At 36.2% G+C, this 11900-nt stretch overlaps 1 pseudogene; it reads left to right on the top strand.

The window, feature by feature from the left end:
- The first annotated feature begins 2378 nt into the window (after positions 1-2378).
- The window catches only part of LOC102835322, a 96972-nt pseudogene continuing 87450 nt past the window's right edge, over positions 2379-11900 (top strand).

Genomic DNA, 11900 nt, shown 5'->3' with positions numbered 1-11900 from the left:
TCTGCACCACTTGTAGCTCTTGTTTTCTGAGCCCTATCGACTGTAGCCCCGCTCTCTAAACTCTGCCAGGGCAGGATCACTGCAGAGAGAGTCCAGATTCCTAACTTGTAGTATTTCCCTTAATGTTGTGATTTTTTTTTTTTCTTTTCCTTGTGAGAGCAGGAAACTGACAACCTGGATCTTGTGCTAGATCCAGAGCTCCGGAGTTGTTCTATGAGCACTTCCTTCATAAGATCCCTGTCCCTTCACCACCGAGCATTCCCTACCTGGTTTTCACTACTATAGCCCAAAACTTGTTTGATGTCTTGACTGGTGCTTTCAAGCATCTGGATGGTGGAACCAAACAAAATGAAGTCTTCGACAATTTCAAAATTTCTCCATGCATCATGATGTTTTTGTTGGTTCAGTGATGACAATTTTAACATCTTCACATTGAGTGCAACCCTGGATGAAGGCAGTGGCCTTTGATCTCATTGGTAATTATTTTATGTCCTTTTCACTTTCAGCAAGCTATGTTGTATCATCTTCATATTGCAGTTTGTTACTGTGTCTTCCTCAAATCCTGATGCCACATTATTCTTCATAAAATCCATATTTTCAGATTATTTGCTCAGTATATAGATTTAACAAGGCATCAGGAATTGATGGAATAAAACTTGAAATTTTTCAATAAGGTGAGGCATCACAGGAGGCATTAATTCATCTCTGTCAAGAAATTTCTAAGACAACTATCTGGCTGACTGATTGGAAGAGATACCTATTTGTGCCCATTCCAGAGAGAGGTGACCCAACGGAATGAGGAAATCATCAGACAATCTCTTTGATATTCCATGGAAGTAAAGTTTTATTAAAGGTAACACAGAAACGACTGCAAGCATACATTGACAGAAAACTTCCAGAGGTTCAAGCTGAATTCAGAAGAGGCCATGGAACAAGGGATATCATTGCTGATGTCCGATGTATCTTGGCTAAAAGCAGAGAATATGAGAAAGATGTTTACCTGTGCTTTATTGACTACACAAAGGCTTTTGATCGTGTAGATCATGACAATCTATGGACAACATTGCAAAGTATGAGTATTCTAGAACACTTAATTGTGCTCATGAGGAATCTGTACTTGGAATAAGAAGCAGTTGTTCTAACAGAATACGGGAACACTGAATGCTTTAAAATTAAGAAAGGTGTGTGACAAAGTTATATTCTTTCACCATAGTTATTTATCCTGTATGCTGAGCAAATAATCTGAGAAGTTGGGTTATATGAAGAAAAATTTGGCATCGGGATTGGAGGAAGACTCATTAACAACCTGCGATATGCAGAAGATACAACATTGCTTGCTTAAAGTGAAGAGGACTTAAAACATTTACTGATGAAAATCAAACAGCACAGCCTTTGGTATGGATTGCATCTCTATGTCAAGAAAACAAAAATCCTCTCTACTGGACCAATAAACAATATTCTTATCAATGGAGAAAAGTTTGAAGTTGTCAAGGACTTCATTCTTCTTGGATCAACTATCAACAGTCAAGGAAGAGCAGTCAAGAAATCAAATGACATATTGTATTAGACAAATCTGAGGCACAAGACCTTTTTAAAGTGTTGAAGAGCAAAGATGTCAGCTTGATGACTAAGGTGCACCTGACCCAAACCATCATATTTTCAATAACCTCATATGGATGAGAAAGCTGGACAGTGAATAAGGAAGACCACAGAAGAATTGATGCTTTGGGGTTATCGTGTTGGAAGAGAATATTGAAAGTGCCATGGGCTGCCAAAAGAAGCAGTAGATCCATTTTGGAAGAAATGCAGTCAGAGTGCTCCATAGAAGCCAAGATGGCCAAACTCAGTCTCTCATACTTTGGACATATTGTCAGGAGGGACAGTTACTGGAGAAGGATATCATGTTTGGTAAGGCAGAGTGTCAGAGCAAAAGAGGAAGACCCCCAACGAAATGGATTGACCAAGTGGCAGCATCGATGGACTCAAGTGTGGCAACAGTAGTGAGGTTGGCCCAGGATCAGGCAGTGTTTTGTTCCAATTTGCATAAGGTTATTTTGAGTCAGTACCAACTCTATGGCACCTAACAACAACAACAACATATAGATTTAATAAGCATGGTGAAATAATACAATCCTGGTGCACACCTTTCCTGATTTTAAACAATTCACTGTCTCCTTGTTCTGTTGAAATGACCTCCTCTTAGTCTATATACAGGTTCCTCACTAGTACAATTAATTGTTCTGAAATACTCATTCTTTGCAGTGTTTTCCAGAGCTTGTCATGATCCATACAGTCAAAAGCCTTTGCAGCTTATTTTTCGGGTTGGCAGCCTTGCAGTCTGCTTTTTTGCTCTTAATCCAGACTTCAGCTGATCAATCATGCCTATGGGACCTGAATTTGGCATTGATCTTATCATCACCTACTCCTGTATGGGTGTCTTCCAGCATGGGAAAATGGATATCATCGCAAATGATCAGGGCAACTGAACCACCCCAAGTGATGTTGCTTTTACTGACACCGAACTATTGATTGGTGATTTTGCAAAGAATCAAGTTGCTATACATCCTACTAACACTTTTTTTGGTGCCAAATGTTTCTTTGGAAGATGATTTGATGACACTGTTGTCCAGTCTGATATGAAGCATTGGTCATTCATGGTGGTGAATGATGCCGGCAGGCCCAAGGTCTAATTAGAATATAAGGGAGAGACCAAAATTTTTCTATCCAGAGGAAGTGTCCTCTATGGTTCTATCAAAGATGAAGGAAATCACAGAAGCCTACCCTGGAAAGACTGTTACCAATGCAGTTGTCATTGTACCAGTCTACTTTAACTATTCAGTGTCAGGCCACCAAAGATGCTGGAATCACTGGTGGCTTCAACGTACTCAGGATCATCAATGCTGATCAACCTGCTGCTGCTATTGCCTATGGCATAGACAAAAAGGTTCATGCTCAAAGAAATGTGCTGATCTTTGACTTAGGAGGAAGAAATTTTGATTTGTCAATACTCACTATTGAAGATAGAATTTTTTAGGTCAAATCCACAGCTGGAGACACCTGCCGGGGACCAGCCTCGACAAATTATTAGGAGACTCTTGAAAGAGGATGTGGAGTTGGCTGAATGAAAAAAAAAAAAACTCAAAAAGTCAATGGGTCATTTTTGAGTCTCAGGCAGATGATGGTAATGATGACTCTCTCTCTGATGACTCTCTTTATTTCAAAAATTGTTGCTTCTTATATCCCATTTAGAATATGCTATGATCTCATAACAGTCACATACAAGCAGTTACAAATCAATCAAATATTATATTGTTACATCAAAGGTACAAGAGGAACACAAGGTCACCAAACATTCCTGCGTATCTACACTCCTTAGTTACTCCTTAGTTACTTTGATAACGTCTGCCTTCTGTGAGTGACTGTGTTTCTCTCTAATCCTCCCTAAAGTGTAAGGTTAATTTTAAACAAAGTTCTACATCTTAATTTCTATCTTTACCAACATCTATTACTTTCTGTAGATTCATTAGTTACAGCTTACAATCAAATACATATTTTTACTATAACTGGTCATACATATAATTGATCAAACAATAAAAACAAGAAAATAAAAGTACCCTAAAGTTTCATAGTTAAGAACAAAACAGTAATTCTCTCATGTTAACAATTTCTTAAAACTTCTAATCAAATTCCTGCCTCTGTTCCCTAGCTCTCACTGCCCTTGACTGTCTCCTAAGCTGCTTTCTAAAAGCCTTAATGTCCTTGACTAAAACCACCTGGAATGTTTCTTACAATTTTAAGCTTGAATTGCTAAAACTTTAGTTAGTGTGGTTACATCTAATGTTAAAACTTATTGTTAATGTAAAAATTAATTTTTATAACTACATAAGATTGAATATGGTATGAAAGTTAATGTTAATGTTAAAGGCAACTATTATAACATGAGGTTTGTTTAAAGTATCTAATGATTATGCAAGATTTTCTAAAACTTCTTATAAGGAAATCAGAGATAAACTATTTTTCCAAGGGAAAGCTAGAAACCGCGGGTCCCCTGCATGGATCATCCCTTGTAGCTTTGCTAACCAAGGAGGACATTCATTGTTGCTTTGCTAAGCAATGAACTTTTCATGCATAAGGCTTCTCGCTGTTCTGCTCCTTGGCAGGATGGTGTCCGCCAGATACCCACTTAGGTGCAGAAGACATTGACAACCGAATCATCAACCATTTTATTGCTGAGTCTAAGCACAAGCGTAAGAAGAATGTTAGTGACAATTAGAGGGCTGTTCGCTGCCTCCACGCTGCTTATGAATGTGCAAAGTGCACCCTTTATTCTAGCACCCAGATCAGTATTAAAATTGATTCTGTGTATAAAGGCATAGAGTTCTATACCTCCATTACTCAGCCGATTTAAAGAACTCAATGCTGACCTATTTGATGGCACCCTGAATCCTGTGGAGAAAGCTCTTAGGGATGCCAAGCTAGACAAGTCACAGATCCATGACATTGTCCTGGTGGGTGGCTCTACCTGTACTCCCAAGATTCAGAAACTACTTTAGGATTTCCTCAATGTCAAAGAATTGAACAACAGTATTAACCCTAATGAGGCTGTTGCTTATGGTGCAGCTGTCCAGGCAGCCATCTTATCTGGAGACAAGTCTGAAAATATTCAAGATTTATTGCTTCTGGATGTCACACCTCTTTCCCTTGGTATTGAAACTGCTGGTGGAGTTGTGACTGCATTCAAGCACAATACTACCATACCTACCAAGCAGACACAGATTTTACAACCTACTATGACATCCATCCAGGGGTACTCATTCAGGTTTATGAAGGTGAACACACATGACCAAGGATAACAACCTGTTTGGCAAATTTGAACTTACTGGCATACCTCCTGCACCTTGTGGTGTTCCTCAGATTAAAGTCACTTTCAATATTGATGCCAATGGTATACTCGATGTTTCTGCTGTGGATAAGAGTACTGGAAAAGAGAACACAATTATCATCACTAATGACAAGGGCTGCTTGAGTAAGGAAGACATTGAATGGATGGTTCAGGAAACTGAGAAGTACAAAGCTGAAGATGTGAAAAGTGGGATAAGGTGTCCTCTAAAAATTCACTTGAATCTTATGCATTTAATATGGAAGCAACAGTTGAAGATAAAAAACGTCAAAGCAAGATCAATGAACAAGACAAACAAAAGATTCTTGATAAATGCAATGAAATTATCAACTGGCTTGATAAGAATCAGACTGCAGAGAAAGGAGAATTTGAACACCAACAGAAAGAGCTGGAGAAAGTCTGCAAACCCATCATTAATAAGTTGTACCAAAGTGCAGGAGGCATGCCTGGGGGCTTCCTCCATCTGGTAGAGCCTCTTCTGGGTTCACTATTGAGGAGGATGATTAAGTCAGTATCTAAGCATAGCTACCTTAGCATTTTTCCACAGTAAAACATTGAAAGACTCAAATTTGTAGCACATTCAACAGAAGTTTTAAAAAGTAGAACTACTGTACTAGATTTCTGGGCATTCTCAATACTTAAATATTGAGTTAAGAGCATAGGGAATGGAAGTAACATTGCACTCTTTTAGCACTATATTGTAAGTGGAAAATGCAATATCTTAAATAAAGTTGTATTTAAAATTGACAAAAAAAAAAAAAAAAAAAAGCCTTTGCATAGTCAATAAACCACAGGTAAAACATCTTTCTGGTATTCTCTGCTTTCAGCCAAGATCAATTTGATATAAGCAATGATATCCCTTTTTCTGAGTCCTTGTCACAATCTAGCTTGAACCACTGGCAGTTACCTGAGGATATACTGTTGCAAGCATTTTCAAGTTATCCTTAGCAAAATTTTACTTGCATGTGATATTAATGGTATGATCCTGTGAGTTTTGCATTCAGTTGGACAACCTCTGTTTGGAATGGGCACAAATATGGATCTCTTCTAATAAGTTTGCCAGGTATCTGTCTTCCATGTTTCTTGGCACAGAAGAGTGAATAACTCCAGTGCTTCATCTGTTTTTTGAAATATTCCAATTTGTATTCCTTCAATTTATAGAGCCTTGTTGTTTGCCAATGTCTTCAATGTACCTTGGACTTCTTCTTTCAGTCTCATTGGCTCTTGATTATATGCTACCTCTTGAAATGGTTGAACATTGACCATTTATTTTTGATACAGTGACTCTGTGTATTTATTCCATCTCCTTTTGATGCTTTCTGCATCATTCAGTATTTTGCCACAGGAATCCTTCAGTATCCTCATTTCATAATTAGGTGGCATTAATTTATTTTCAAAATGTTTAGGAGGCTAATATTGTCAATGTAATTTACAAGTCATTAGGAAAGTTTCTGTCTCTGTTAAGCGTGGGAGAAGACCCTGTATCCACCAGCTTCTGTGGTCCTAACATTCCTTGGTTCCTGGGATATATTCACATTGCATCTATATTTTCCTCTATTTGTGTTTGTTCTGTGCCTAACTTGTTCATTTTATATCTCAAAAGTGATTAAGTTTAAGACACAATCTACACTGACATGGCCTGTTAAAGATAAAGTCTTGAACAGTTAAAAAATAAACATATATTTGAATGATTATTTTAAATATACAATTCACAAATTAAGGCAGAGCCTTTTCTTTCAAGAACAAAATGTTCCTGGGGACTGGACATTTTTCAGAGCGTTAAAGATGTCTTTCTCTGTTTTTTTTTTTTTTTTTTCTCTCAATGAATTCAGGTTTCCAAGATGACAAAGTAGTTAAAGGCTATTGATTTAGAATTAGAAATAGCTCCAGTACTTTACATATTGAAAACTACTGTTGTTGCTAAGTACCTTGAGTTGGTTAAGAAACATAGTTACACTTTCTAAAGGGTTTCTGAGGCTGTAAGTCATTGCTGGTAAAGAAAGCCTCATCTTTCTTCTGTGAAGAAGCCATGAGCTTGAACTGCTTACTATGTGTTTTTGAGTCCAGTGCTTATCCTCTAGAGCTCCTACTTAAAACTATGGTTCCTCTGAATTTTAGCTTAATAAATCATACAGTGTTTTTCAGGTCAGTGGTTTAAGCTCACCAGCTGCTCCTTGGAAACCTTATACAGGGTCAGAAAGGGTCAGGACTGACTGGATGGCACTTAATAATGAGATACTAGATTTATTATTAACAACATTGTACAAATCAGAAAAGGCAAGTAAACAATGTTTCAATTTATTAGTTTTGGGTGAAAACATAAAATTTAAAAAGCTACAGGCAATATTGGCAGGTGTTTTTAGCTCTTGGGGAAATTCATTCCCTTAGTTTTCTTAGAATTTCCACTTTTAACACCAGCGTCACTTTCCCAAGGAGAGCAAATGCAAGTGATGAAGGCTCAAGAACCACGGGTTTTTGTCTCTAGGTGATTGGGCAGTCCCTCTGCGGCAGAGCACAGCTTGTACCTCTATGTTGTTGTTGTTGTTGTTAAGTGCCGTTGAATGGGTTCCGACCCATAGCGACCCTGAACAGGGTTTCCGAGGCTGTAAATTTTTAAGGGAGAAGAAAGCCTCATCTTTCTCTTGCGGAACAGCTGGTAGTTTCGAACTGCTGACCTTGAGGTTCACAGCCCGATTAGTAACCACTATGCTACCAGAGCTCCTTTGTAGATTATTATTATTATTATTATCCTTAATGTTTTTGAGAGGAAAGTTGATGGTCAGAGCTCTACCCAGACACTGAGAAGTAAATGGTCTATCCAATCTTCCATTAGCTGAATGCCAACAATTTAGAAGACTCTGCTTTTGGATTCTAATCCATTCTCTACTTCTACATCCTAAAGTGCTTCAACAAACACATAGTTCTCTGGAGAAAACAAGAGACTGAACCCAAATAATTCAAACACAATGAGTTGAGAGAAATATCTCCACACTTATCATTTTCCTCCTGTGAATTAAATCTTCTGCCTGGATTTTAATGTGTTTGGCTAACTCATTTCCATATAAATGTCATGCATTTGATCCAGGAAACTGGCATGTATACAGCCCAGGCCATGCATTTTTGAGCATGAAAACTTAAGCCTGGAGACATTTTCATTATAAATTTATGCAAATTTAATCTAACCAGTAGAAATCAACATTAAAACTTGAAATTAACTAATGTATTCAGATAACATTGTTGGCAATAACTCTTTCTACCAAGCAAAATAATTCTTCAAAGGATTTTTGTTTCATATGAAGGTCCCTCCTATATTAAGGGAACTTACAATACCTACATCCTTCATTAGGTTCTTATTTATTGTGACGATACCAATTCCATTCTGATATATTTTTTATACTCTCTTTGTATTTTTTTTTTATTGGTTGAAATTTTTTTTTTTTTTAATTGTGAATTGAGTGAAAGTTTACTAGGCAGATCATCAGTTTTACATTCAACATACCATATACTTTGTTTCATTATAATGATTGTAATCCCCACCATGTACCATCAGTTAATAATATTTCTCTCTATTCATTTTAGCTCTTTCTTTAAAAATAAACAAACAAATAAACAAAAAACACTCAGGCATATATATAATAATTTACATCACCAAAGGACACATTCTGCAAATCTGCCTCCTGACTGCCAGCTCTCAGTCCCTCTGTCTCCATGAATCTAGAGTCCTCAGCTGCTCCCTCTCTTCATGTCCCCATCTTTGCCTCCATCTCTGGTGTTGCTGCTTCTCTGAATAAGGTACCACATTCCACTTGTGCTCTTTTCCCTAGATGGTCATAGAGTATTCTGTTTCTGGACTGTAATATTAACTATGCTCCCATTTTGGTTACAAAACTTCTACCTTTACAGTTGTGACAGTCACAATTATATATGATAACAATTACTCACTATTGAACCATATGAATCTTATCCTCATATCTTTTTACCAGACCTATCTAGACAAGATGAAAACTATTCAGTGGGGACTCTATCTTCGCCCCCACACTCTTAAATTAAACTCCCTCTTGAAGCCTTGTAAGCCAGGCACTTTGTGCCTGCCTTTTTCACCCCCTCATTTTAGGTAACCAAATATTAGTAGTTTTTGATCAAGCGTTTTTAAATTATTTTCATTTTTAGGCTGGTTGCTAAGGCAAATCCCTTGAATCAAAGTAATCTGTTGTATTTTTTATTTTATTTCACAGACCTCATTAACACATCCAAGAATGTCCTATTCTCAAATGGATTCACACTCATAGGTTTTACTGTTGTTGTTAGGAGTCCTTGAGGAGGTTCCAATTAATTGTCACTCAAGTACAACAGAGCTAAACAATTAGCTGTCTCTTGCCGTATTTAGAATCATTACAATAATTTAACCCATTTTTACAGTCACTGTGCCAATCCATCTCATTGAAGATCTTTAGGTTTTTCACATTCTATTTTACCAAGCATGATTACCTTTTTCTGATAACATTTCAAAAGGTATAAAATAAAGTCTCACCATCCTTCAATCTAAGGATTATTCTGGCAATATTTCCTCAAAGACAAATTTGTTAATTCTTTAAGAAGTCCTTAGTGTATTTAATATTCTTTGCCAACACCATATGTCAAATGTTTCGATTCCACTTTGGTTTTCCATATTTACTGCCCAGTTTTTGGAAAATAAAAATTCACTGTCTTGGTTCAAATGCATCTCAGTTCTCAATTTGATATCTTTGCTTTTTAACATTTTAAAGAGATCTTCTGCAGCAAATTTCCTCAATGAACTATGTTGTTTGATATCTCATCTGCTATTCCCATTGGTATTGCTTAGGAATAAAAGTAAAATGAAATCTTTGAGTACTTCAATATTTTCTCTATATGTATCTTATTATGACATTTATGGATCCAATTGTGAGGACTTTATTTGAACTTTATGTTCAGCTGTAATCTGTAGTTATGGATGTATTCTTTGATCTTCATCAGTAAATATTTTCAGTCTTTTTCACTTCCAGCAAGCAAGTTTGTGTCATCTGTACATTGCAGGTTATTAATGAATCTTCTTCCAATCTTGGTATTGAATTCTTCATTATATAATCTGGTGTCTAAGATTATTTGCACATAGATTAAATAAATATGGTAAAATTATACAATTCTCATGCATAACTTTATGGACTGGTAAACACAAGCTATCAACAAGACTGGCTGTTTAAACCCACCAGTCACTCCTTGGAAACCCTATACAGGGTAGCTATGAGTCTGAACTGTTAACAACAACAAAAGTGCTTAATTTTCCTTATTTTAAACTATGTACATTCTTTTGTTTAGATCTTGGGTTATGCCAGATTCTGCAGGAGCACAATTAAGTGTTCTATAAATTCCATTTTTTTTCTGATGTTATACATAATTTGCTATGATCCATGAAATTGAATGTCTTTACCTAGTCAATAAACTGCAGGTAGATATTTTTATGGTATTTTCTGTATTGAGTCAATATCCACCTGAGAGCAATAATGATATCCTTCATTCTACATCTTCTGAATCTTGCCTGAATTTTTGGCAGCTCTCTGTCAATGCACAACTGTAATCATTTTTGAATTGTATTCAGTAAAATATTGTTTGCGTATCATCTCAATGATATTGCTCAATAATTTCTGCATTTTGTTGAATCATCTTTCTTCTGAATGCACTGTTCCAATTAGTTGTCCAGGTATTTCAAATTTCTAGACAAAGATAATTAAGTGCTTGCAGGTTTGCATTCATTTTCTGGAACATTTCAATAAGTATTCCTTAAATTACTGAATTCAGTGCCTTCAGTGCTGCTTAGACTTCTTCCTCAATTGCTGTCAATACCCAATTACATAGTACCTTCTATAATAGATGATCATTGACCAATTCTTTTAAATACAGTGACTCTGTGTGTTCCTTCATCTTATTTTGATGCTTTGTGCATCATTTACTAGTTCCCTTTGAAATTTTCACTACTGAAACTTGAAACTTGATTTTTATTCCCCCTCATTTCATTGAGCTTGAAAAATGTCAACCTTCTTCTTTCTTCTTGCTTTAGTAACACCAGGTCTTTTCATATTTCTTTATAATACTTTACCTTGTCATCTCAGACTGTCTTTAGTAATCTTTTGTTCTTTTACTTCATTAGTGCTTCCCTTTGCTTTAGCTATTATACATTCAAAAATCAGTGTTAGAGCCTCTTCTGACTATCATTTTGTACTGTGTTTTCCTTCCTGTATTTTTAATGACCTTTCACTTTCTTCATTTATGATATCCTTGATGCCATCCCACAACTCATCTCATCTTTGGTCATTAGTGTTCAATGCATCAAATTTATTCTTGAGATTGCATCTAAACTCATATTGGGTATATTAATAATTGTACTTTATCTCTTAAAGGTTTATTTTGTTTTCTTCTGTTTCCGTTTGAACATGCACATAATGGTTTGTTTCACAGAAAGTCGTTGTCTTTGTTTTGGCTGATGATTATGAGCCTCTTCACTATCTAATTCCACAGATATAGCCAATTTGATCTCTGTGTGTTTCATTCAGTGAGTTTTTATGTTGTTATAAAAAGATACTTAATGATTAAGTCACTGGTCATACTAAATTTTATCATGAGTTCTCTATCTTCACATCTATCTCTAGAGATCTTATTTTTCTCCATCTTTTGTATTCCTACCACTATTAATTATTAATGAATATTGATTGTATATTTTATCAATTATAAACTTCAGAAGTTTGTAATGTTTTCAATTTCTTCATATCTTCAAGCATCACAACATGAAAGTCATCACAGTACAACAAACTGACATTTATTGTGACATAGGGGCTACTGTTGTTGTTAAGGTATCACTGAGTTGGTACCAACTGATAGCGACCCTATGCACAACAGAGCAAACACCTGCTAGGCCCTGGGCAAACTTCACAATTATTGCTACTCTTGAGCCTACTTTTGGCTCACTGTGCCAATCCAACTCATT

Source organism: Chrysochloris asiatica, unplaced genomic scaffold, assembly GCF_000296735.1.
Source record: "Chrysochloris asiatica unplaced genomic scaffold, ChrAsi1.0 scaffold00628, whole genome shotgun sequence".
NCBI classification, from domain to species: domain Eukaryota; kingdom Metazoa; phylum Chordata; class Mammalia; order Afrosoricida; family Chrysochloridae; genus Chrysochloris; species Chrysochloris asiatica.
This window is presented reverse-complemented; position numbering and strand designations above follow the sequence as displayed.